At 40.2% G+C, this 25,749-nt stretch overlaps 4 non-coding genes across 4 annotated transcripts; 1 reads left to right on the top strand and 3 right to left on the bottom strand.

Annotated features, from left to right (window-relative positions):
- Nucleotides 1-15,101: 15,101 nt before the first annotated feature.
- TRNAD-GUC (transfer RNA aspartic acid (anticodon GUC)) lies at nucleotides 15,102-15,173 on the bottom strand. Its single transcript has one exon. It is a non-coding gene; the product is annotated as a tRNA-Asp (tRNA).
- Nucleotides 15,174-15,630: 457 nt separating this feature from the next.
- On the bottom strand, nucleotides 15,631-15,703 carry TRNAF-GAA (transfer RNA phenylalanine (anticodon GAA)). The gene has a single exon. It is a non-coding gene; the product is annotated as a tRNA-Phe (tRNA).
- A 126-nt stretch (nucleotides 15,704-15,829) lies between these two features.
- On the bottom strand, nucleotides 15,830-15,901 carry TRNAD-GUC (transfer RNA aspartic acid (anticodon GUC)). Its single transcript has one exon. It is a non-coding gene; the product is annotated as a tRNA-Asp (tRNA).
- Nucleotides 15,902-15,999: 98 nt separating this feature from the next.
- TRNAA-UGC (transfer RNA alanine (anticodon UGC)) lies at nucleotides 16,000-16,071 on the top strand. Its single transcript has one exon. It is a non-coding gene; the product is annotated as a tRNA-Ala (tRNA).
- Nucleotides 16,072-25,749: the final 9,678 nt, after the last annotated feature.

Raw genomic sequence — 25,749 nt, 5'->3', positions numbered from 1 at the left:
GACCTCTTCAAACCTGACATGGTGCCTAAAATATATTCTAAAAAAAGGAGGCCCCAAAATCCACTAGGTGCTACTTTGCTTCTGAGGCCTGTGTTTCAGTCGATTATCACACTAGAGCCACGTGTGGGATATTCCTAAAAACTGCAGAATCTGGGCAATAAATATTGAGTTGCATTTCTCGGGTAAAACCTTCTGTGTTACAGATTTTTTTTTATTACAAATGAATTTCAGCAAAAAAAATAAAATTTGTAAATTTCACCTCTACTTTGCTTTAATTCCTGTGAAGCGCCTAATGGGTTAAGAAACTTTCTGAATGCTATTTTTAATACTTTGAGGGGTGCAGTTTTTAATATGGGGTGATATATGGGGTCTATCTAGTACATAAGACCCTCAAAGCCACTTCAGAACTGAACTGGTCCCTGTAAAAATAGCCTTTTGAAATTTTCTTGAAAATGTGAGAAATTGCTGCTAAAGTTCTAAACGTTGTAACGTCCTAGAAAAATAAAATAATGTTCAAAAAACTATGCAAATATAAAGTAGACATATGGAATATATAAAATAGTAACTATTTTGTGTGGTATTACTATCTGTTTTACAAGCAGATACATTTAAAATGAGAAAAATCATAATTTTTGCAAATTTTCTCTAAATTTTGGTATTTTTCACAAATAAGCAATGAATTTATTGACCAAATTTTTCCACTAACATAAAGTACAATATGTCACGAGAAAACAATCTCAGAATCGCTTGGATAGGCAAAAGCATTCCAGAGTTATTAACACATAAATTGACACATGTCAGATTTGAGAAAATGGGGCTGGTCATGAAGGTCAAAATGAGCTCAGTCTTGAAAGGGTTAATGCTAAAGACTGGACCGCGGAGGCCGAACCCGCATTCCAAGCTCTCAAAGCTGCCTTCTCTTCTGCCTCAGTCCTACATAGACCGGATTCCACCAAAACAATTTGTTCTGGAGGTCGATGCTTCTTCTGTGGGAGTTGGAGCTATTCTGTCCCAGAAGACTTGTAGAGGGAGACTCGTGGCCTGCGTTTTTTTCTCCAAATCGTTCACATCCGCTGAAAAAAATTATGGAATTGGAGATAAAGAACTTTTAGCTATTAAATTGGCCCTGGAGGAATGGAGACACTTGCTTGAGGGTGCACGGCACCCCATCATAGTTTAAACAGACCATAAAAACCTCCTATACTTACAAACTGCTCAACGCCTAAACTCTCGTCAATCTCGGTGGGCATTATTCTTCTCCAGATTCGACTTTCAGCTTAATTACAGACCTGCTGGAAAGAATACCAAGGCTGACGCCTTATCTCGCTGTTTTGACCCCACAGACCAAGAGCCCAGCCCCCAGTTTATTATAGATCCGAAACATATTGTGATCGCTGCTCCTGCTGAAGTGGTACACATTCCCCGAGGAAAGACCTACAGTGAAGGAAATAAGTATTTGATCCCTTGCTGATTTTGTACATTTGTCCACTGTCAAAGTCATGAACAGTCTAGAATTTTTAGGCTAGGTTAATTTTACCAGTGAGAGATAGATTATATTTAAAAAAAAAACAGAAAATCACATAGTCAAAATTATATATATTTATTTGCATGTGTATATGTTTGTGTGTATATTTTTGTGTGTGTGTGTTAGTGTATATATGGGTGTTTGTGTGTGTTTTTGTATATGTGTGTGTTTGTATATATATGGGTGTGTTTGTGTATGTTTGTGTCTTTATGTGTGTTTGTGTATACATGGGTGTGTTTGTGTACATGTGTTTGTGTATATGTTTGTGTGTATAAGTGTGTGTGTGTGTGTGTTTATGTGTGTGTGTGTTTGTGTATATATGGGTGTGTTTGTGCATATGTGTATATGTTTGTGTGTATATGTTTGTGTGTGTTTTTGTGTATATGTGGGTGTGTTTGTGTATCTATGGGTGTGTTTGTGTATATATGGGTGCATTTGTGCATATGTTTGTGTGTATATGTTTGTGTGTGTTTTTGTATATGTGGGTGTGTTTGTGTATATATGGGTGTGTTTGTGTATATATGGGTGTGTTTGTGTACATGTTTGTGTGTATAGGTTTGTGTGTGTGTGTTTTAGTATATGTGTGTGTTTGTGTATGTTTGTTTATGTGTGTGTGTGTGTGTGTGTTTGTGTATATATGGGTGTGTTTGTGTACATGTGTTTGTATATATGTTTGTGTGTATATGTGTGTGTTTGTGTATATGTTTGTGTGCTTGTGTATATGTTTGTGTGTATATGTCTGTGGGTTTGTGCATATGTGTATATGTTTGTGTGTTTTTGTATATGTGTGTGTTTGTGTATATATGGGTGTGTTTGTGTATGTTTGTGTGTTTATGTGTGTTTGTGTATATATGGGTGTTTGTGTATATGTTTGTGTGTATATGTGTGTGTGTGTGTGTTTGTGTATATTTTTTTGTGTATATGTGTGTGTGTTTATGTGTGTGTGTTTGTGTATATATGGGTGTGTTTGTGCATATGTGTATATGTTTGTGTATATATGGGTGTGTTTGTGTATATGTTTGTGTGTATATGTGTTTGTGTGTTTATGTGTGTGTTTGTGTAATATATGGGGGTGTGTTTAAATGTGTTTGTGTATATGTTTGTGTGTGGTTGTTTGTGTGTGTGTAGGGGAGTATAAGTATTGTTCACATTGATAACTTTTTTTTTATGTTGTTGCAGATTTTGATGTATCGATTGGACTACGTCTTCGATTCTTTGGACTACTGCGCAGATCTACATTTTTTGCAAATTTTAATAAAATGGTTAACGAGGGTTTTGTTGGGGATTTCTTATTTCAATAAAAAAAAATTGTCTTTGTTTTTTTTTTTAAACTTTATTAGTGCCTAGATAATGGCAGTTGGCTGATTGACAGCATCCATTATTAAGGCGGTACTTAGTGTTAGCCGGTGCAGAGGCTATCACTAACCACCCATTAGTACCCCGGTACCCACCACCACCAGGGGTGCCGGGAAGAGCTTGGTACGATCCAGTACCCGACCATCTGCTGTGATGGTCGGGTACTGGGGCGGCCGTAGGCTGGTATTATGAGGCTGGGAAGGGCCAAAAACAGTGGACCTTCCCACCCTTGTAATGCTAGGCTGCCGCTGCTGTGTTGTATCGGGCTGGTTATAAAAAAGGGGGGGACCCCCACGTTGTTTTTTTTTTAAATTTAACAATAGACGTTGGGTCCCCCACATTTTTAATAACCAGCCATATACAAGGCCGCAGCAGCCTGGCATTACACGGGTGGGAGGGGCCACTGGTTTAGTACATTCCCAGGCTAATAACACTGTGTTGTTTGTGGCTGGTTATGATAAATTGGGTGGAACCCCATGTTTTTTTAATAAAAATAATAAATAAATAAATAAAAAAAATGACGTGGGGTCCCCCCCATTTTTATAACCAGCCAGATACAACACAGCAGCAGCAGCCTAGCATTACAAGGGTGGGAAGGTCCACTGTTTTTGGCCCTTCCCAGCCTCATAATGCCAGCCTGCGGCCGCCCCAGATCCCGACCATCACAACAGATGTTAGCCTCTGTACCGGCTAACACTAAGCCTCCCCTTAGTAATGGACCTTGTCACTCAGACAGCGGCCATTACTAAAGTGGTAGTAATAAAATGTGAAAAGAAAAGACAAAGATATAGATAAAATATTTTATTGAAATAAAGCACCCCCAACCCAACCCTCATTAACCATTTTATTGATGAAAAAAATAGAGTCATCTAAGTAGTCCTCGAAACCGACGTAGTCCAAACACCAAACCTGTAAAAAAATATATATATATAAAAAAAAATGAAATAAAACATGTCGTAGCCTTAGTTTCAGTTTCATGTGTGATACTGACTGTTATACCATGTATAGAAGCCTGCCGCAAAGTTGGCTTAGATACAGGGCACCAGCAGACAGTATCATACATGGCCATACAGACATTTATACCATCAAACATACATACATACATGCAAACATACATATATACATACAAGCAAGAACATATATACATGCAAACATACATACATGCAAACATACATGCAAACATACATACTTGCATGCAACCATACATACAAACATGCACATATATACATACATGACAACATACATGCAAACATACATACATGCAAACATACATACATGAAAACATACATACATGCAAAAATACATACATGAAAACATACATGCACATATACACATACATGCACGTATACACATACAAACATGACAACATACATACATGACAACATACATGCAAACATACATACATGAAAACATACATACTTGAAAACATACATACTTGAAAACATACATACATGCAAACATACATGCACATATACACATACAAACATGAAAACATACATACAAGCAAACATACATACAAACATACATACATGCAAACATACATACATGCAAACATACATACATACATACATACATGCAAACATACATACTTGCATGCAACCATACATACAAATATGCACATATATACATACATGAAAACATACATACATGCAAACATACATACATTCAAACATACATGCACATATACACATATATGCACATACAAACATGACAACATACATACATGACAACATACATGCAAACATACATACATGAAAACATACATACTTGAAAACATACATACATGCAAACATACATGCACATATACACATACAAACATGACAACATACATACATACATGAAAACATACATACAAGCAAACATACATACAAGCAAACAAACATACATGCAAACATACATACATACATACATTCAAACATACATACTTGCATGCAACCATACATACAAACATGCACATATATACATACATACATGAAAACATACATACATGCAAACATACATACATTCAAACATACATGCACATATACACATACATGCACATATACACATACAAACATGACAACATACATGCAAACATACATACACATACATGCACATATACACATACAAACATGACAACATACATACATGACAACATACATGCAAACATACATGCAAACATACATACATGAAAACATACATGCTTGAAAACATACATACATGCAAACATACATGCACATATACACATACAAACATGAAAACATACATACAAACATACATACATACAAACATACATACATGCAAACATACATACATGCAAACATACATACATGCAAACATACATACATACATACTTGCATGCAACCATACATACAAACATGCACATATATACATACATGAAAACATACATACATGCAAACATACATACATGCAAACATACATACATTCAAACATACATGCACATATACACATATATGCACATATACACATACAAACATGACAACACATGACAACATACATGCAAACATACATACATGAAAACATACATACTTGAAAACATACATACATGCAAACATACATGCACATATACACATACAAACATGACAACATACATACATACATGAAAACATACATGAAAACATACATACATACAAGCAAACATACATACAAGCAAACATACATACATGCAAACATACATACATGCAAACATACATACTTGCATGCAACCATACATACAAACATGCACATATATACATACATGAAAACATACATACATGCAAACATACATACATTCAAACATACATGCACATATACACATACATGCACATATACACATACAAACATGACAACATACATACATGACAACATACATGCAAACATACATACATGAAAACATATATACTTGAAAACATACATACATGCAAACATACATGCACATATACACATACAAACATGACACCATACATACATACATGAAAACATACATACAAGCAAACATACATACAAGCAAACAAACATACATGCAAACATACATACATACATACATGCAAACATACATACATTCAAACATACATACTTGCATGCAACCATACATACAAACATGCACATATATACATACATACATGAAAACATACATACATGCAAACATACATACATTCAAACATACATGCACATAAACACATACATGCACATATACACATACAAACATGACAACATACATGCAAACATACATACATGAAAACATACATACATGAAAACATACATACATGCAAACATACATACATGAAAACATACATGCACATATACACATACATGCACATATACACATACAAACATGACAACATACATACATGACAACATACATGCAAACATACATACATGAAAACATACATACTTGAAAACATACATACATGCAAACATACATGCACATATACACATACAAACATGAAAACATACATACAAGCAAACATACATACAAACATACATACATGCAAACATACATACATGCAAACATACATACATACAAACATACATACTTGCATGCAACCATACATACAAACATGCACATATATACATACATGAAAACATACATACATGCAAACATACATACATTCAAACATACATGCACATATACACATATATGCACATATACACATACAAACATGACAACATACATACATGACAACATACATGCAAACATACATGCAAACATACATACATGAAAACATACATACTTGAAAACATACATACATGCAAACATACATGCACATATACACATACAAACATGACAACATACATACATACATGAAAACATACATGAAAACATACATACATACAAGCAAACATACATACAAGCAAACATACATACATGCAAACATACATACAAACATACATACATGCAAACATACATACTTGCATGCAACCATACATACAAACATGCACATATATACATACATGAAAACATACATACATGCAAACATACATACATGCATGCACATATACACATACATGCACATATACACATACAAACATGACAACATACATACATGACAACAAACATGCAAACATACATGCAAACATACATACATGCAAACATACAAACATGACAACATACTTACATACATGAAAACATACATACAAGCAAACATACATACAAGCAAACATACATACAAGCAAACATACATACATGCAAACATACATACATACATACTTGCATGCAACCATACATACAAACATGCACATATATACATACATGCAAACATACATACATTCAAACATACATGCACATATACACATACATGCATATATACACATACAAACATGACAACATGCATACATGACAACATACATACATACAAACATACATACATGCAAACATACATGCACATATACACATACAAACATGCCAACATACATACAAGAAAACATACATACATGCAAATATACATACATACAAACATACATGCAAACATACATAACCAATGCGGAGGACAACCAAAATACCCCTTGAAGGTCATACAAAGTAAATTACTTCAAATAATATATAATATATGGGGGGAAAAGGGCATATAACACAGTGAATACCCATGACTGCTGGTAACATTAGCAATGACTCATATAATGTATAAGAACAACAACCTAAAAGAATTGAGTCAAAGACCAAATTTAAATAAAGAATTATAATTTTTATTATTACACAATACAAGAAATAAATATATTTACTCACACCCGACGCACGTTTCCGCGAGGAATGCCTTCCCCCGGACGAAGGCATTCCTCGCCGAAAGGTGCTTCGGGTGTGATGCCAGACAACAGTGTGCTATTATATGGGTAAGCTGCTCTCACTAAACTGCATGTGCACTTTATACTAATGATTTATGCATTATCAAATGTTAGGCTACATTAATGAGTATAACCATATACCATCATTTGGGACCTTACACAAGCCTTTTTTTGATAAGTATACCCAGGTGTTAGTAATTAATTAATTTATTTATTAATCTATTTATGTACCTTGGTCTCTCATATATATCCTTGTTATGCATATGCTATTACAGTAGCCCCATTATACACATGTGTCTGGCTTCTTTTTCCACACTGTGGTAGTCATCCTTGTCTTTTTAAACTTGTGAGTAAATATATTTATTTCTTGTATTGTGTAATAATAAAAATTATAATTCTTTATTTAAATTTGGTCTTTGACTCAATTCTTTTAGGTTGTTGTTCTTATGCAAACATACATGCATACATACATGAAAACATACATACATACATACATACATGACAACATACATACATACATGACGACATACATACAAGAAAACATACATACATCACAACATACATACATCACAACATACCTACATGCACATATACACATACATACATACATACATGACAACATACATACAAAAATAAACCCACCTAAGACGTTCCCACGAAGAGCTGAACGGTCCCGTCACTATTCTTCTTACTGCTCCCATTCACAATAACATAGCGGTGGGCGCAGATGACGTAATCACGTGGGCCTGATATGATTACGTCATCTGCGCCACAACGCACTGTTACTATGAATGCAAGCGGCGCCAAGAAGAAGGAAGATGGAAAGTGACGGGACCGTTCAGAGCGCCGTTAGAACGTCTTAGGTGAGTTTATTTTTTTTATATATTTTTAGTTGTTCGCCGGGTGCTGATGCAGCACCGGTGCGGCGGATACACAAATTACATGTAGTGACAAGGGGGGTAGAGAGAAGTTATTTGCCGAAATGGGGTGAATATAGTGTAGTGTAGTGTAGTGTAGGGCTGATGACATTCACGGTAAGTTCGTCTCAATCGGGCTTACCATGCCCGCTTGAGACGAACATTCTCCCGATGTTGCTAGAACTACAGTATCTAGCAACATCGGGAGCGCGCACACTGCAGAGCAGAGCGGCTTGATTGACATCGAGCCGCTCACGCCCCTTTTTAGCAAAGATAACCAGCACTTGCTGAGTTATCAAGTGTAAAAAAAAGGCACTTAGGAAATGAATTTTTAAATTTTTTTTAACAGCAAATGTTTTAAAATTCATTTCCTGCTTAGAATGTCTAAAAAAAAAAATTTGAGTCAACTTGGGAAAACCCCTTTAACCCCTTCCCGACCCGTGATGTGCCAGCACATCATCGAGCGGGGAGGGGATGATGTATGGAGCGACTGCGGCATTTATATTGGTTTTCCTATGAAGGACATTTATGATATATCCACAGGATATGTCATAAATGTCAGATAGATGCGTGTCTCACCTCTGGGACCCGCATCTATCTCTAGAACAGGGCCCCCTAAGCCCCGTTCTATCTTACCCGGCTCCGCTGTCTTCCGGCCGCTTCACTTCCTGGTTACATGGTCAAGTTACGCAAACATCGCAACTCGCTGAGCTACGCTATTTCCACAGTTACGGAAACAGAGTAGCATGCTACGCTGCTTCTGTAACTGCCATTATTGCAGTGTATTCAAGTCCCCTAGGGGAACTAATAAAATGTGTGTAAAAAAAGTTAAATACATTTCAGGTGTGTAAAAAAAAACGTAAAGTTTAAAAAAAACATTTCCCATTTTTCCCCAAGCAAAATGTAAAAAAAATAAAAATAAATTAATATCGCTGCATCCGTTAAAGTCCGAAACTATTAGAATATATCATTATTTGACACAGTGAAAGGTGTAGAAAAACAATAATATAAAACCCCAGAATCGTTGTCTTTTGGTCACCATAGCGCTAAAAAGAATGAAATAAAAAGTGATAAAAAAATCGTATGTACCAAAAATTGGTGCTAATAAAAACTACAGCTCGTCCCGCAAAAAATAAGCCCTCACACCGCTGAAACGATGGAAAAATATAATTTATGGCTTTCAGAATGTGGTGAAACTGAACAAATTATTTTTTTTAACCAATAGTTTTTTCTTTGTAAAAGAAGTAAAATATGAATTTTTTTCCTATTTTCTGTTGTCTAAAACCTGGGTGCGTCTTATAGTCCGAAAAATATGGTACTTGCTATTTCACTCTGTTTCCACTTCCCTATGTTGAAAAGAGGATTAGGGGATATAGCACAGATACAAGCAGACGCTATTGGTAATCTATCTACTACCAGCCCTACGCGTTTCTTTTCTAAGTTATATCTCTGCTGTAAATCCTCAGGGGCTTGCAGAGTCAGAGTGTTGTAACTTCTAGCATTTTAGAAGTGTTCAATGTATTAAATGTTTTAAAATAGAATCATTCGATATTGTTTTAAAACATAAAATAAAAGTTTAAAGTAATAAAATAAAACACAATCGCCCTGTTCCCTTATCAAGTCCTTTATTATTGAAAAAAATTAATAAACCATACATATTTGGTGTCGCCGCATCCGTAACCACCTGAACTATAAAAAATATTATGTTATTTATTCCACGCGGTGAATGGCATAAAAAAAACACGTAAAAAACTATACCAGAATTTCTGTTTTTTGGTCACTTTGCCCTACAAATTTTGGAATAAAAAGTGATCAAAAAGTTGCATGTATCCAAAAACGGTACCTATAACAACTATAGCTCGTCTCGCAAAGAACAAGTCCTCATACAGCTCCGTCGACGAAAAAATTAAAACGTTATGGTTCTCAGAAGTTGGCGACACAAAAAATACATTCTTTTTACAAAAGTAATTTTATTGTGCAAAAAGTTGTAAAACATAAAAAAGTGTAATAAGTTAGGTACCACTGGAATCGTACTAACCCGCAGAATAAAGTTAACATGTAATTTACAACGCATGGTGAACGCTGTATAAAGAAAACTAAAAAACTATGCCAGAATTGCAGTTTTTTGGTCCCTTGCCTCCCAAATAATATAATAAAAATTGATCAAAAAGTCACATGTACCCCAAAATGGTACCAATAATAACTACAGCTCATCCCGCAAAAAAACAGCCCTCATACCACTACGTCTATCAAAAAATAAAATTAGTTAAGGCTTCCATAAGTCAGAAAATAAAAAATATGCAGTTGTGCCGGCCCGAGGGGAACATTTCTTCTGTTTGAAGAGGCGAATTATCAAGGCCCTAAAATTAGGGAACCAGGAAGGGTAGGGCCCAAAGATATCTGTTGGAAGCGAGGGCACCAGTATTATACCAGGACAACACTTCCCAGCAAAATTCCCCAAACTGCAAAGGTGCGGAGTATGGACCAAAAGGGGGATAAGGAAGGACATTTATCAGTGCGACACCGGCCTGTGCAGAAAGGATTGAGCACAGCGTAACACACATCTATGGATTATTTTATTGTTTTCTTTAACCCAATTATTATACCACCTGACTATGCCCCTGATGTACTCTGCCCGGCTTACATGTGCCCCCACATTATAAACGGAAACAGCAGCAATATTCAAACAAATCTACTACCAAGCAAATCCACGCCCCAAAAGCCAAATGGTGCTCCCTCCCCTCTGAACCCTACAGCGGGCCCAAACAGCAGTTTACTTCCACATATATGGCATCGCCATACCCGGGAGAACCCTTTTAACAATTTTTGGGCTGTGTGTCTCCAGTGGCACAAGCTGGGCGTGACATATTTGCCACTGAAATAGCATATCTAGGGAAAAATGTAAATTTTTACTTTGCACCATCTGTAGCGCAATCACTTATGGAAAAGACCTGTGGGGTGAAGATGCTCACTACACGCCTTAATAAATGCCTTGAGAGGTGCAGTTTCCAAAATGGGGTCACTTCTGGGGGGTTTCCACTGCTTTGGTCACACAGGGGCTATAGCGCCCAGAAACCAATCCAGTAAAATCTGCACTCCAAAAGCCAAATGGCACTGCTTCCCTATTGAGCCCTACTGTGCCCAGAAAGGAACACCTAAGCAAGAACAAGATCAATACTAGCACAAAGATAATGAATATAAAAAATATATATTTTATTAGTGAATCGATACAAACACATTAAAAAAGAGTCACCCAATAAAGAAAGGCGTCAACCTTTGCAGGACAAGATATCAAATGACCGGGGCATGTACACCCATGAATATGAATGTGTACGTTTGTATATGACACATGTATGGTAACAACCCTGACTGTGTCTGGATTGTGTCAAATTAATACATATTATATGCCAATGGCAGTGTAATATAAAGTGCTACATGCAGGTAAGGGGACATGTAAAAAAGTCGACCACTTCCGGCACAGCGTCATCAGGGAGGATGTGGGACGGCGATGTCTGACATCGCCGCCCACAACCAGCCCCGATGGAAGACAGTGGACGAAAGGTGCGTATGCCACTCCCCCCCTCTGACAGCGCTCTATCCCTCCCACGTGATCAAGCGGATAAGACACCACACAGCAGCATAAGAAACAAATAATGGAACAGGAACACTATATATGGACACATAAAAAGCAGACTAGGTCAGGAGGTAAAGTGGCTATAAAGGGACACTTTGATGTATGTATATGAAAATTGTAAAGGTCGGACTAGAGAATATGAAATAGGGAGTTATGCCAAACCACGTAGATGTTGTTCTTGCTTAGGTGTTCCTATTCCGTTTGTGGTCAATGCACCAAGTTTACTTGGTTTCATATGGGGGATGTCTCTTAGTGATACAGATGTAGAACAATTGGGTTTAATACATGTATTATTACATCACACAATACACCATATCACCACATATAGAGTCATTCCCTGTAGTCCCTCGTGTGTACAACTGGTTATGTGTGCCCAAAAAGCCGTTTATTACCACATATGGGGTATTGCCGTACTCGGGAGAAAATGCTTTACAAATTTTGTGTTGCTTTTTCTCCTTTAGTCCTTCCCCTTGTGGAAATGAAAAAAAAAATTTGCTAAACCTACATTTTCTTTGAAAAATATGTAGATTTTAATTTTTACGGCCTAATTCCAATAATTTCTGCAAAAAAACTGTGTGGTAAAAATGCTCACAATACCTCTACATAATTTCCTCAAAGGGTGTAGTTTCCAAAATGGGGTCACTTGTGGGGGGTTTCCACTGCTTTGTCCCCTCAGGGGCTTTGCAAATGCGACATGGCCTCCGCAAACTATTCCTGCTAAATTTGAGCACAAAAAGCCAAATAGCGCTTTTTCCCTTCTGTGCCCTGCTGTGTGTCCAAACAGCCGTTTATGACCATGGTGCTTGTTTTTTCCTTTAGTCCTTGTGGAAATTAGCTGAACCTACATTTTCTTTGAAAAAAACGTCGATTTTAATTTTTACGGCCTACTTCCAATAATTTCTCCAATGAACCTGTGGGGTCAAAATGCTCACTGTACCCCTAGATAATTTCCTTGAGGGGTCTCGTTTCCCAAATGGGGTCACTTTTGGGGCATTTCCACTGTTTTGGCACCGCAAGAGCCCTTCAAACCTGACATGGTGCCTAAAATATATTCTAATAAAAAGAAGGCCCCAAAATCCTCTAGGTGCTCTTTTGCTTCGGAGGCCGGTGCTTCAGTCTATTACCACACTAGAGCCACATGTGGGATATTTCTAAAAACTGCAGAATCTGGGCAATAAATATTGATTTGCGTTTTTCTGGTCAAACCTTCTGCGTTACAGAAACAAATGGATTAAAAATGAATTTCTACAAAAAGAAATTAGATTTGTAAATTTCACCTCTACTTTTTTTTTAATTTAAATTCTTTTATTTTCTGTTTTCCGATAAACAAGAGACGAAAGTGCAAACATCAGCAGCACAAACATCGGCTTGCAGGCCAAAATAATTCCTATATGAAGTGCAAACATAAGAATAACGCCCATCTGAAACAATAACGAAAACACAGTCGCCTTATGCACCCTGAACCCGCAGCCATGCCATGAGTAGGCATAACAGAGAGAGATAGTAAAGCAGAAAAGTAAAAAGCTATTTTTCGATAAATTTTGGTGTTTTTCACAATTAAATACTGAATGTATCGAGCAAATTTTGCCAGTAAAATAAAGTCCAATGTGTCATGAGAAAACAGTCTCAGAATCGCTTGGATAGGTGAAAGCATTCCGGAGTTATTACCACATAAAGTAACACGTCAGATTTGAAAAATGAGGCTCTGTCAGGAAGGTCAAAAGTGGCCAAAGAGGGAAGGGGTTAAAAAGTGCCATTGTTGTGAAACAGATATTTTCTGGATACAGAAACGTCTATCTTGATTACGATTATTGGGAATATTGACAGTTGAATGAAGGAGATGCCCAATTCGATTTAACCCCTTAAGGACACGGCCAATTTTAGCCTTGAGGACAGAGCAATTTTTTTTTAAATTCCCTCTTTGCATCCCGACGCTCATAACGCTTTTATTTTTTGTACGATGTAGTTGTATGAGACTTTGTTTTTTGCGCCACGAGTTGTACTTTATGGAGGTACCATTTTTTGGTACAAATACATTATCGTTTAATTTCTATACATTTTTAATTAGATTAAAATGCAGAAAAAAAGCAGCTGCGCAGCAGTTTTAATATTTATTTTTTTTACACCATACACCGATCATCATAAATAATGTTATACATTTGTAGTACAGGTTGTTACGGTCGTGGCGATACCAAATATGTCTGTATTATTTCATGTTTTGGGACTTATATTTTAAAAAGTTTATTTATTATAAAAAATGTGTGTTTCTGTGTATTTTTTTTACTTTTTATTTATTTATTTACCATTATTTTTTTTTACATTCATTTAACTTTTTTTTTTAATCCCATAAAGGGATTTATCATTTTGATTTTTATTTTGCAACTGTAATGTACTGGCATAGATCTATATGCCAGTACATTAGCCTGTGTACTGATCGTACACAGGCAGTTGTTATGCCCTAACAACAGGAAATATGTTCAGACAGCCCTGGGGTCCTTCACTGGACCCTGGGCTGTCTGGCCATACGAGTTGTGGGCTTTGATCGCGTCACAGTTATTTTCTGTGACGCGATCAATGTGCAGTCCCCTCTCCTTGAACGCCGCGATCAGCTGTCATCGCGGCGTTCAAAGGGTTAACAGCGGAGAGAAGATGTTTCTTTTCTCTCCGCTGTCAGAGCGGGGCCGTGGCTGTGTATTACAGCCGTTGCCCCGCTCTCGATCGCGCGCACAGACGCGCGCAGGGACGGCTGTCACACAGGACGAGTATGCTCGTCCTAATGCGCGAAGTGCTCGCCGCTCAGGACGAGCATACTCGTCCTGTGTCGGCAACCAGTTAAAAAACTCTGGTCCAGATCCGTTCTGACTATATAAAAAGAACAATAGGTTATTGTTAAATAAAAATAAATCGCCTCCCCGTCGGGGAATTGAACCCCGGTCTCCCGCGTGACAGGCGGGGATACTGACCACTATACTAACGAGGATTAGCTGAAATTTCGCTGGTCGATATAGTTGACCTATGTAATTACGTGTAAGAAGAGAATTAATACTGCAACATCGATGTTATAAGAACAAGACACGAGACATCATTAATTCTGCTTTTCCAAAAGTTTGTAAATGTTCCCTATGCACAGTAAAAAAAACAACTAGTGTAGTACCGTGTTAGCATTTTTCTTGAAAGACTGTGAATTTCAGAGCAGTAAAATGGGAGGAGAGCGGAAAAACTGTGACCTCGCCGTCGGGGGATCCCCGGTCTCCCGCGCGACAGGCGTGGATATTTACCACTACTATGATTAGCTGGTGAAAATCCATGATTGTATATATGCTGAAGATTATCTCATGTCAGGCACATTAAATACATTACAAATTATAGAATCAATTGTTTCTAATGTCACTGCCACAAAAAAAATCAAATGCTAACTAAATTAGCATATTAAAACCTGCCGAAACCCGGGATCGAACCAGGGACCTTTAGATCTTCAGTCTAACGCTCTCCCAACTGAGCTATTTCGGCTACGAGAAAGCTCGACTGTCAGATATTTCAACATTCTACGGTTACAACTCTGTAATTTATTGTGCTTTATGTAATCTACAATATTATATTATATTTAAAAAAAGCGAGAAAATAAAATTTCCTTGCCTCCCCGTCGGGGAATTGAACCCCGGTCTCCCGCGTGACAGGCGGGGATACTGACCACTATACTAACGAGGACTGGCTGATGAAGAGCTCTGCAGTTCCACTGTTGTAGCAACTCACAGGATATTGCATATTTACTGACATTAATCAAGGATTTTCCAGTACAACCAGGAGGGGATGTAGCTCAGTGGTAGAGCGCATGCTTTGCATGTATGAGGCCCCGGGTTCAATCCCCGGCATCTCCATGTTTTTTTTATTTTTTATTTATTTTTTATTTATTATTATAACCCATTGTGGAGCTCATTAGCTCATAACATAAATACTGTTTCTAATTATTCAAATATGTAATTGTGAAGCCGAAAATATGGAAAATACACCGCATCCTCTATAGCAGGTGTCAAACTCATTTTCATTGAGGGCCACATCAGCCTTTGGCCTTATTCACATGGACGTGTCCGTTTTGCGCGTGCAAAAGGTCCTTGGGGCATCTGTGTATGGTGCCTGGCTGCGTGATTTTCGCACCGCCGGCATCATTATGACACTCCCTTTTTATGTGACGACATAGTAATGGAGGGGATTTTATGTTTCCCTTCTCTTCTTTACCAGCTGTAGCGCGAATCACGGGCGTCACCCGGAAGTGCTTCCATGTGCCGTGCGCGATTTGCACGCGCCCATTAACTTCAATGGGTGCGTGCTGCGCAAAACATGGTCAAGTATAGGACATGTCGTGAGTTTCACGCAGCGCACATACGCTGCGTGAAATTCACTGACAGTCTGAACGGCCCCATTCACTAACATAGGTCCGTGCGACGCGTGTGAAAATCACGGACGTATAACACCTTCGTGTGAATAAGGCCTTATGGTTACCTTCAAAGGGCAGATTGTAATAGTAAAGCTCCATGCACACGACCGTAAAACCGCGGACCGTACTACAGGCTTTTTTGGACCCATTTGGTAATATTGGCAACGGACACCTTTCAGTAGCGCTACGGATGGAGCAGGTCCTATTTTTCGTATTTTACGGGCCTTCCTCCCATATTTTGTATAGGAGCACGGCCTGAAAATGCGGGTGGCCGTGCCCGCAATCGCGGGCTGTGATTACGGGAGACAGCCATGTGCATGGAGCCGAAGACTGTATAAATGTTACAGCTCGCTTAACTGTTAAGGAGAAGTTATATTTATACAGTCTTAGGCTGGGTTCACACACACTATTTACGGACGTAATTCGGGCGTTTTAGCCCCGAATTACGTCCGAAAATATGGCTCAAAAGCGGCAGCAAACATCTGCCCATTCATTTGAATGGGTTTTACGAGGTGCTGTGCCGACGGTCACTTTTTTTACGCCGCTGTCAAAAGACGGCGCGTAAAAAAGACGCCCGCGTCAAAGTAGTGCCTGTCACTTCTTGAGACGTAATTGGAGCCGTTTTCCCTTGACTCCATGGAAAAACAGCTCCAATTACGTCCGTAATGGACGCAGCAAAAGACGCCTGCACATGCCATTACGGCTGAAATTACGGTGCTGTTTTCTCCTGAAAACAGCACCGTAATTTCAGCCGTAACGGACGCTGCCGTGTGAGCATACCCTTACAAAGAGGGTATGTTCACACGCAGAGTCAAAAACATCTGAAAATACAGAGCTGTTTTCAAAGGAAAACAGCTCCTGAATTTCAGACGTTTATTAAGCCACTCACGTTTTACGTGGCGTTTTTTACGGCCGTTTTTGGAGCTGTTTTCAATAGCGTCGATTAAGACCGGCTCCAAAAACGTCCCAAGAAGTGTCCTGCACTTCTTTTTTGCTGCCGTTTGTTTTTTACGCGGCCGTTTTTCAAAACGGCCGCATTATTAAAAAAACGGCCCATCGGAACAGAACGCCGTTTTTCCCATTGCAATCAATGGGCAGATGTTTGGAGGCGTTCTGCTTCCGATTTTCAGTATAAGTAGGTATAATTTCCTCTACCAATAATAAAAGACATCCTGGGTTGAAGTATACGAGGGAGTCCTACTTTAAAGGGACATTTATGACACATCCACAGGATATGTCATAAATGTCAGATAGATGGCATTAAGTTCTATGAGACTTACGTAAACAGCGTAGCTTCGCGAGTTACGCTGTTTACATAACTCACGACCATAAAACTTTTTCATGGTCGGAAAACACCTAATTCAGCCGCAACACACAGCGGCTGAACGGGGTTTAGAGGTTCCGTTCTGGGGATAGGTCTGGGACCCGCATCTATCTGACATTTATGACATATCCTGTGGATGTGTCATAAATGTCTCTCGTGGGAAAACCCCTTTAAGCTTAAGAAATTCCATTACCTCAGCCCAGAAATTTTTAATAATTGGACATTCCAAGAACATGTGTAGGAAAGAGCCCTCAGCGCCTTGGCCAAGTGGACAGACAGGAGTAGGTATAAGTCGGTCTCTTGTAAATATCAAGGGACCTGTTAAGGCTGGGTTCACACGAGCACATTAACGTCCGTAATGGACGGACGTATTTCGGCCGGAAGTCCCGGACCGAACTCAGTGCAGGGAGCCGGGCTCCTAGCATCATAGTTATGTACGATGCTAGGAGTCCCTGCCTCTCTGCAGGACAACTGTCCCGTACTGTAATCATGTTTTCAGTACGGGACAGTAGTTCCACGGAGAGGCAGGGACTCCTAGCATCGTACATAACTATGATGCTAGGAGCCCGGCTCCCTGCACTGAGTTCGGTCCGGGACTTCCGGCCGAAATACGTCCGTCCATTACGGACGTTAATGTGCTCGTGTGAACCCAGCCTAAAAGTGGATAGCATTTCCTTATGATCGTCGGTAGATACAGACGAAAGAGTCTGAGATCATCGGTCCAGGGCTCTATCAAGTTTATTGGAAGATACCGTTAATAGCCGTTTATAAAGTATGGACAATGGTTTAGCCAACCTCTCCTGTGTCACCCAATACTCCACTGGGGATGTACAGAATCTAACATTATATCCTGCAAATTGCAACCAAAGAGCGTGTCTAAGCTGGAAGTAACGGAACCTGAGATGTGTCGGGATCTGGTGTTTGGACCAAAGTTGTACAAAAGTAGCTACTTTATCGTCTACCGCCACATCCTCCAAGGTTAATATACCCAGGGTTGCCCAATCACTAGGGTTCGGAAGTCTTCGTAACTGTGGCAGAAGCGGGTCATGCCAAAGCGGTGTCCCAAGTGACCAGGACATCTCTTCTGAGTTATAGAGTAATAATGATCTCTGCCAGAACTTTAGAGTAGGTGTCTATAAATAGAGTTCACAAGTGCTTTATAGGAGCTGAGAAGTGAAGCTTCCAGCTCAGTACAGGGATTGAAGAGTCTGTCAGTTTACCACCACCAAATATAAACCAGTTGGCTAGCAAGGAAGTAGAGATATAGATTCGGGAAGGTCAGCCCACCTTGCTCAGTGGGTAGTTGTAGTGTACCTAGAGAAATTCTCGAAATACCCCCTGCCCAAATAAAAGATCGAAGATCTTTGGAGTACAGTGATAATGGTAGCCATACTGGAGAATTAAAATCCTCTCTATCCAAGGTGGGGAACATAATAGTGTCTAAGTATGCCTCTAGGGCAGGTGGATTATTTGGAACCTTAGAGGAGTATAAATCGGAGTAAAATTAAGCAAAGACATCATCAATGGTCAGAATGTTACTAACAAGCATTCGAGTACAAGAGGTGATTTCCAAAATGGGTTTCGGTATGGTATCCTCTCTAGCTAAGTAAGCCACGAAAAGACCATTCTTATCTCCCTGTTCAAAAACCCTTTGCTGGGAATATAAGGTGTGCTTTCTGGTGAGCTCAGTTAATAAGAGGGTATATTCACATTGCTTTGCTAAGACGGTAGCAAAGGCTGAGGAGTCCATAGTCCTGTGATATTCCTCCTCTGTAACCACCAGTTCAGCCTCAAACACTGTACGTTGTTTAGCTAGTTCCCTTCTACAGAAAGAGATTGACCGTATAAGAGATTGAAGGCATCCCATACCAGATTGATATCTGTCGGTCCTGAATTAGCGTTCCAGAAACCTGTACTTTCTCTTTCGAAGGAGGTTGCAACTTCAGCACAGGAGAGCCATAGGGGATTCAATCTCCAGATCTTACACTTGGGAACTTCAGGGAATCCCAGTGTGACCATAAGGGGAGAGTGGTATGAAATCCCCTGAGGGAGGTACTGCGCATATACCACGTATACTAAAGAGGCATCATTTCCAAACGCCAATTCAGGAAAAGGACCTATAGGCGGGTGAATGACATGAGTAAGCAACAGAATGAGGGTAACAAGCATGCCAAATTTCCCATAAGTGATATATTGCGACCTAGTCAGCCAGAGGGGAACCACAGCCCAAGACTCCCCCCAGTTTATCTAATTCAGAGCATAGCAAGATTGAAGTCCCCGAGGAGTAGAAGAGGAGCAGAACCAAACTCTGTCACCAGCATCATTATCTCAGTGAGTAAGTGGAAAGTGGCCGTAGGAGGATTATAGACATTCACTATAATAAAGGAAGTAAAATGGATCTGACATAATACAATAAATCGCTCCTAAGGATCCGTCTCAACAGACGTAACCACACCAGCAACGAGATCCCGCAGGAGTAACTGGAATAAGAAGCACGATAGCCATGTCTGACCAAAGGTCGTGCAACAGCTCTCAATTTAGGACCAAGTAAATGAGTCTCTTGTAAAAGTATAATATGCAGATTGTACATGAAGAAAATTAAACACTAAGGACCTTTTAAATTTATCATTAGGTCCTCGCACATTCCAGGAGATGATTTTAAGATGGCGTAGTGTCTCCATGAGTGATATGTAGGTCAATACAGTCCCGGAGGATAACAATATACAGGCGTTGAATACAGAAGTCGTGCCCAATATGGGAATTTCCAACTCCAGCACTCCCAGAGACCAGATCACCAGTCCACATGGTCAGATAATTTATACATATACAAGCAGATAAGAATGAAAGGCAAAAACAAGGAAACCTAACCCAAACCTACCCTACCCAACCACCTGACCTCGAGATAGGTTTCATTCCCAATTGCAGCATGTGGCAAAAAACAGAAACAGAACTACAAGATGTGCTTAAAGGAACAGTGTCATCACAAATATTTTATTAATATGTTAAAGATGTTAGTGCCTTAATATAAACGTTTATTTTCATTTGTGTGTTTGTGTTTTACTGTTTCTTTTTTTCACACTTTTTTTTCCCTATGGGGGCTGCCATTTTTTGTTCCATTTCTGTGTGTGTCGATTAACGACACACACAGACATGGAATACGGCAGCCACAGTCCCATAGGGACTGCGAACGGCTCCCGTCCCATTGACTGCCGTGTACGGCGTCTGTGTGGGAACTGCGCATGCGCCGCTCCCACACAGTCCTATTCGAAATTGGCGCCGTCCGGCGCCATTTTCCTGTGGACCGGAAGTCGCGGCCGGACAGTAATATTACTACTTCCGGTCGCGGCTTCCGGACAAGTGCACATGGAACAGCGGCAGCAAAGGGAGCGGACGGGCCGCGGCGGCAGGAGCAGGTAAGCGATTTCAATGTATGTTAGTGTTTGTGTGTGTTTACTACTGCATGTAAACCTACTACACTGTGGGTTACCTCAAAAAATGGCGACGCACAGTGTAGCAGGTTAAACCTTTCAAACCCCTCGTTTATCCCGGCACTAGCCAGGATAAAGGAGGGGGGGATGCTGAGCGCTCACTAGAGCGATAGCTTTTAACCCAATGTTGCAATGCTGCAATTTTGGGAACTAGCTCCAAACAGCTCCATCTAGTGACCAAAAATGGGTAGTATTATAAATTTGAAAAAATTTATAATATTTCCTGACTCGCGAAAAAAATAAAAAAAATTTGAACAATGTTTTATCACCCACACACTAAATGTTTAAATTTTAAAAAAAAAACATGTTTTTGGGGCGACACCATGCCTTTAAATGGTTAGAGAAAGGGGGCAACCACTCTCCCCTAGAGTGCAGCAAGGATTCTCAAATCAAACTAATAGGCTCAATAGAGCTACAACACGGAAGACAGGAGTATTACAGTTTGGGTATGTGCACACACACTAATTACGTCCGTAATTGACGGACGTATTTCGGCCGCAAGTACCGGACCGAACACAGTGCAGGGTGCCGGGCTCCTAGCATCATAGTTATGTACGATGCTAGGAGTCCCTGCCTCACTGCAGGACAATTGTCCCGTACTGTAATCATGTTTTCAGTACGGGACAGTAGTTCCACGGAGAGGCAGGGACTCCTAGCGTCGTACATAAGTATGATGCTAGGAGCCCGGCTCCCTGCACTGTGTTCGGTCCGGTACTTGCAGCCGAAATACGTCCATCAATTACGGACGTAATTAGTGTGTGTGCACATACCCTAATACATCCAAGACCTGGTATATCTCCCGACACCCATCACGACTGAAGACATCAGCGAGGAAGATCAAAATCTTTACATATGAGCAAAGTTAGGAACACGTTCCATGGTGTAGAGTAATTGCCCTCTGTTATATTCCCTTACAGCATAAGGAGATATGGTAGCAGAGGAGTAGAGATTAGAGACCATGACATTCTAACCAGGCAAAGACATCTTCCGGTTTGTCAAGGAATATGGCAGGAATAGAGCCACCGTGCACCAACTGCGTTTTGCAAGGTATTGTACGACAGCTCCCAATACTCCCTCGTTTTCTTGAGAACTGTATCTGTGTCACGCGAGCACACCAATTTGGCCATGCGGCTAAGGGGGAGGCATGTGCACCACGCGGACTCCGTTCCGCTCATATGCTTCTTCTCCTATCACCTATCAGGCTCGCGACCAAGTGACTGAATCTGAACCCCGCAAGATGTAAACCATCTTAATGGAGTTAGGGCGGGTTCACACATGGCGGAATTGCACTTAAATTCCGCTGCGGACACTCCGCAGCGTTAATCCGCAGCGGAGCCGTTTCTACATTGACTTTCACTTTAATTTAGCAGTGTTCGTTTACACGATGCGTACAATTCCGCTGCGGAGCATAGGCTGCGGAGCGGAATTTGGTGTCCGCAGCATGCTCTGTCTGTTGCGGAGCAGTGGCGGACTCATGGCGGAATTTCTCCATTGACTTCAATGGAGATTCAAAGTTCCGCAATGAAGTCCGCAGCTGTCATGCACATGTCATGTGTGCTGCGGATGCGTCTTGCTTTTTTTACTTGACATTTCTTCATTCTGGCTGGACCTATGTATTTCTAGGTCTACAGCCAGACTGAGGAAGTCAATGGGGCTCCCGTAATGACGGGAGCGTTGCTAGGAGACGTCAGTAAATAGTCACTGTCCAGGGTGCTGAAAGAGTTAAGCGATCGGCAGTAACTGTTTCTGCACCCGGGACAGTGACTACCGATCCCAATATACATGTATCTGTAAAAAAAAATGAAGTTCGTACTTACCGAGAACTCCCTGTTTCTGTCTCCAGTCCGGCCTCCCAGGATGACGTTTCAGTGTAAGTGACGGCTGCAGCCAATCACAGGCCAAGCACAGGCTGCAGCGGTCACATGGACTGGCGCGTCATCCAGGGAGGTCGGGCTGGATGCCGAAGGAGGGACGCGTCATAAAGACAACGGGCGGTAAGTATGAATTTCTTTTACTTTCACTAGGGAAAGTGCTGTCCCTTCTCTCTATCCTGCACTGATAGGGAGAAGGGAAGCACTTTTCCCGCAGTCCGCAGCAGCTAGTCCGCATCAATTTTCTGCACATTTTGTGCAGATCCGCAGCCGTAATCCGCAACCCGGATTAGGTGCGGCATTGATGCGGACAGTTGCGGAGGAATTCCTCCATGTGTGGTCATGCCCTTATACGCACCTTTTTTTTTTAAAAAGGTGTGCGATTAATTTGAGAGGCAATGGTCACCGTCAACTTCAGGGTTACCATTGTTAGACCTTCTAAGATGTAGAGCCCTAACTCTGTAATGGTACCATTCTACTGTTAATTTATTCAGATTCTTGGGTTGTTGGGAAAGCATAATTCACTGTAGTTCCTACTTTTTCCTTGCCTAACTGATGTCCTTATATGGCTACTACGCTACTTACCTGTATTTGCTGTGTTTACAACAAAATAATTGTTTATATGTGGCTATTCATGCTATGGATTTAGGAAGGTGGATGTTCTGTTCAATGTTTAGTATTGCAATGTCATAATGAAAAAACTATTAAAAACAATATGCTAAGAAAATAAAATCATATAAATACATTTTATTAAAATGATGCAGGACCAGGACATGTGGCAAATACATTTTAGGGGTGGGTTCAAACGACCAAGACTTACAGCAAGTAGAAAATATACAAAAGAAATTGGTCCGCTCAACACTCATTTGAAGTAAGGACGCCACATTCCATGTTTGATCAGTGCACGGGAAAGAGAGCTACGTCGGGAGTAGGCAGAAATCCAGGGAACAAGGTTAGAGGTCCAGCACACGATATGATATGAAAAAATACAAAACTGTTTATCCAAAACTGTGATTACACGCCCGTTGTGACTTTCTTTCCATAGGGCCTTATACACACTTGCCATACATAAAGAAGCTCATTAACTCCCTAGGTTTATAGTCCATTGGATATAGATACAAATTTACTAATATTATGGAACGTTACCATCTACAGCTTTTTAGATTAGTTTATCTAAAGAATTTCCCTTTCGCTATTATCGCAATTCTCATATATTTCTAAAATGTGGTTTCAGAAAAAGTTTAAAGATATTGTCCACATAATAGTAACTATGTGTATCATAAAGGGTTAACTGCTTGATTTGACACCACATGCTCCCTTTCCCCACCTATCCAAACACCTGATTTAGAAATGAATTAATTTGTTAAAGAACACAACTTTCCAGGAGACAGATAGATTGCATCTTTTAATCTAAAGAGGAAATGTACATACGCATCTAATATAATAGAATGTCTAACTTATATTGTTTATCTAATTGTTTGCATTGTACTTTCTCTCCTTTTTTGTGATTTTGTTTAGTATGATGCTTAAAAATGTGTAAATTAATTGTGTAGCCAATCAACTTGAAGGGGTTAATTCTAAGCACTCCCACTACCTTGTTTTTCCCCCCAACATCTGATCCATAAAAGCAGACTCTATACAATAGAGAGTAAGCTATGATTAAAGGAAAGGTGTCATAATTATTTTTTTTCCGTATAGTATTGCTTTTAGTAGGTTATTAACCCCTACCCGCACCAGGACGTAACTGTACGTCGTTGCGGGAAGTTACTTCCCGCACGAGGACGTACAGTTACTGAGTTAATCCCGGTGCACACTGTCGGCGACAGTGTGCACCGGGAACCGGGAGGTCAGCTGTCGCCGACAGCTGACACTCCCCTCTTGCCGGCCAGCGGTCCTTTGCCGCTGATTTCGGCGCATTAACCCCTTAAATTCGGCGATCGGGTGCAATCGCCGAATTTTAGGGGTTTCTAACATATCGGCAGACCCCCGTCCGAAATCGCGGGGTCTGCCGATAGTTAGTATGGCAAACGGAAGCCAAACAATGGCTTCCGGGTCTGCCATGGACAGAAGCCCATCAGGACCAACCTTCGGCTGGTCCTGATAGGCTTCCTGTCAGAGTGACAGAAAGTCACTGTGCCGTTCCCGATGCACACTGTCGGCGACAGTGTGCATCGGGAACTTGGAGATCAGCTGTCCCCGACAGCTGACACTCTCCAGTGTTGCCGATCAGCGGCTCATCGCCGCTGATTTCGGCAATTAACCCGTTACATGGGGGGCTCGATTGCGATCTCCGCATGTAGCGGGTTTGTAGCGCATCAGCAGCCCCCATGCAATCGTGGGGGCTTCTGATGCTTGTGATGGCACCCGGGGGCCAGACAACGGCCCCCAGGTCTGCCATGTATGTCAGCCTATGAGGATCAGCCTCTGTTGATCCTCGT

This window comes from Rhinoderma darwinii, chromosome 1 (assembly GCF_050947455.1).
Source record: "Rhinoderma darwinii isolate aRhiDar2 chromosome 1, aRhiDar2.hap1, whole genome shotgun sequence".
NCBI classification, from domain to species: domain Eukaryota; kingdom Metazoa; phylum Chordata; class Amphibia; order Anura; family Rhinodermatidae; genus Rhinoderma; species Rhinoderma darwinii.
This window is presented reverse-complemented; position numbering and strand designations above follow the sequence as displayed.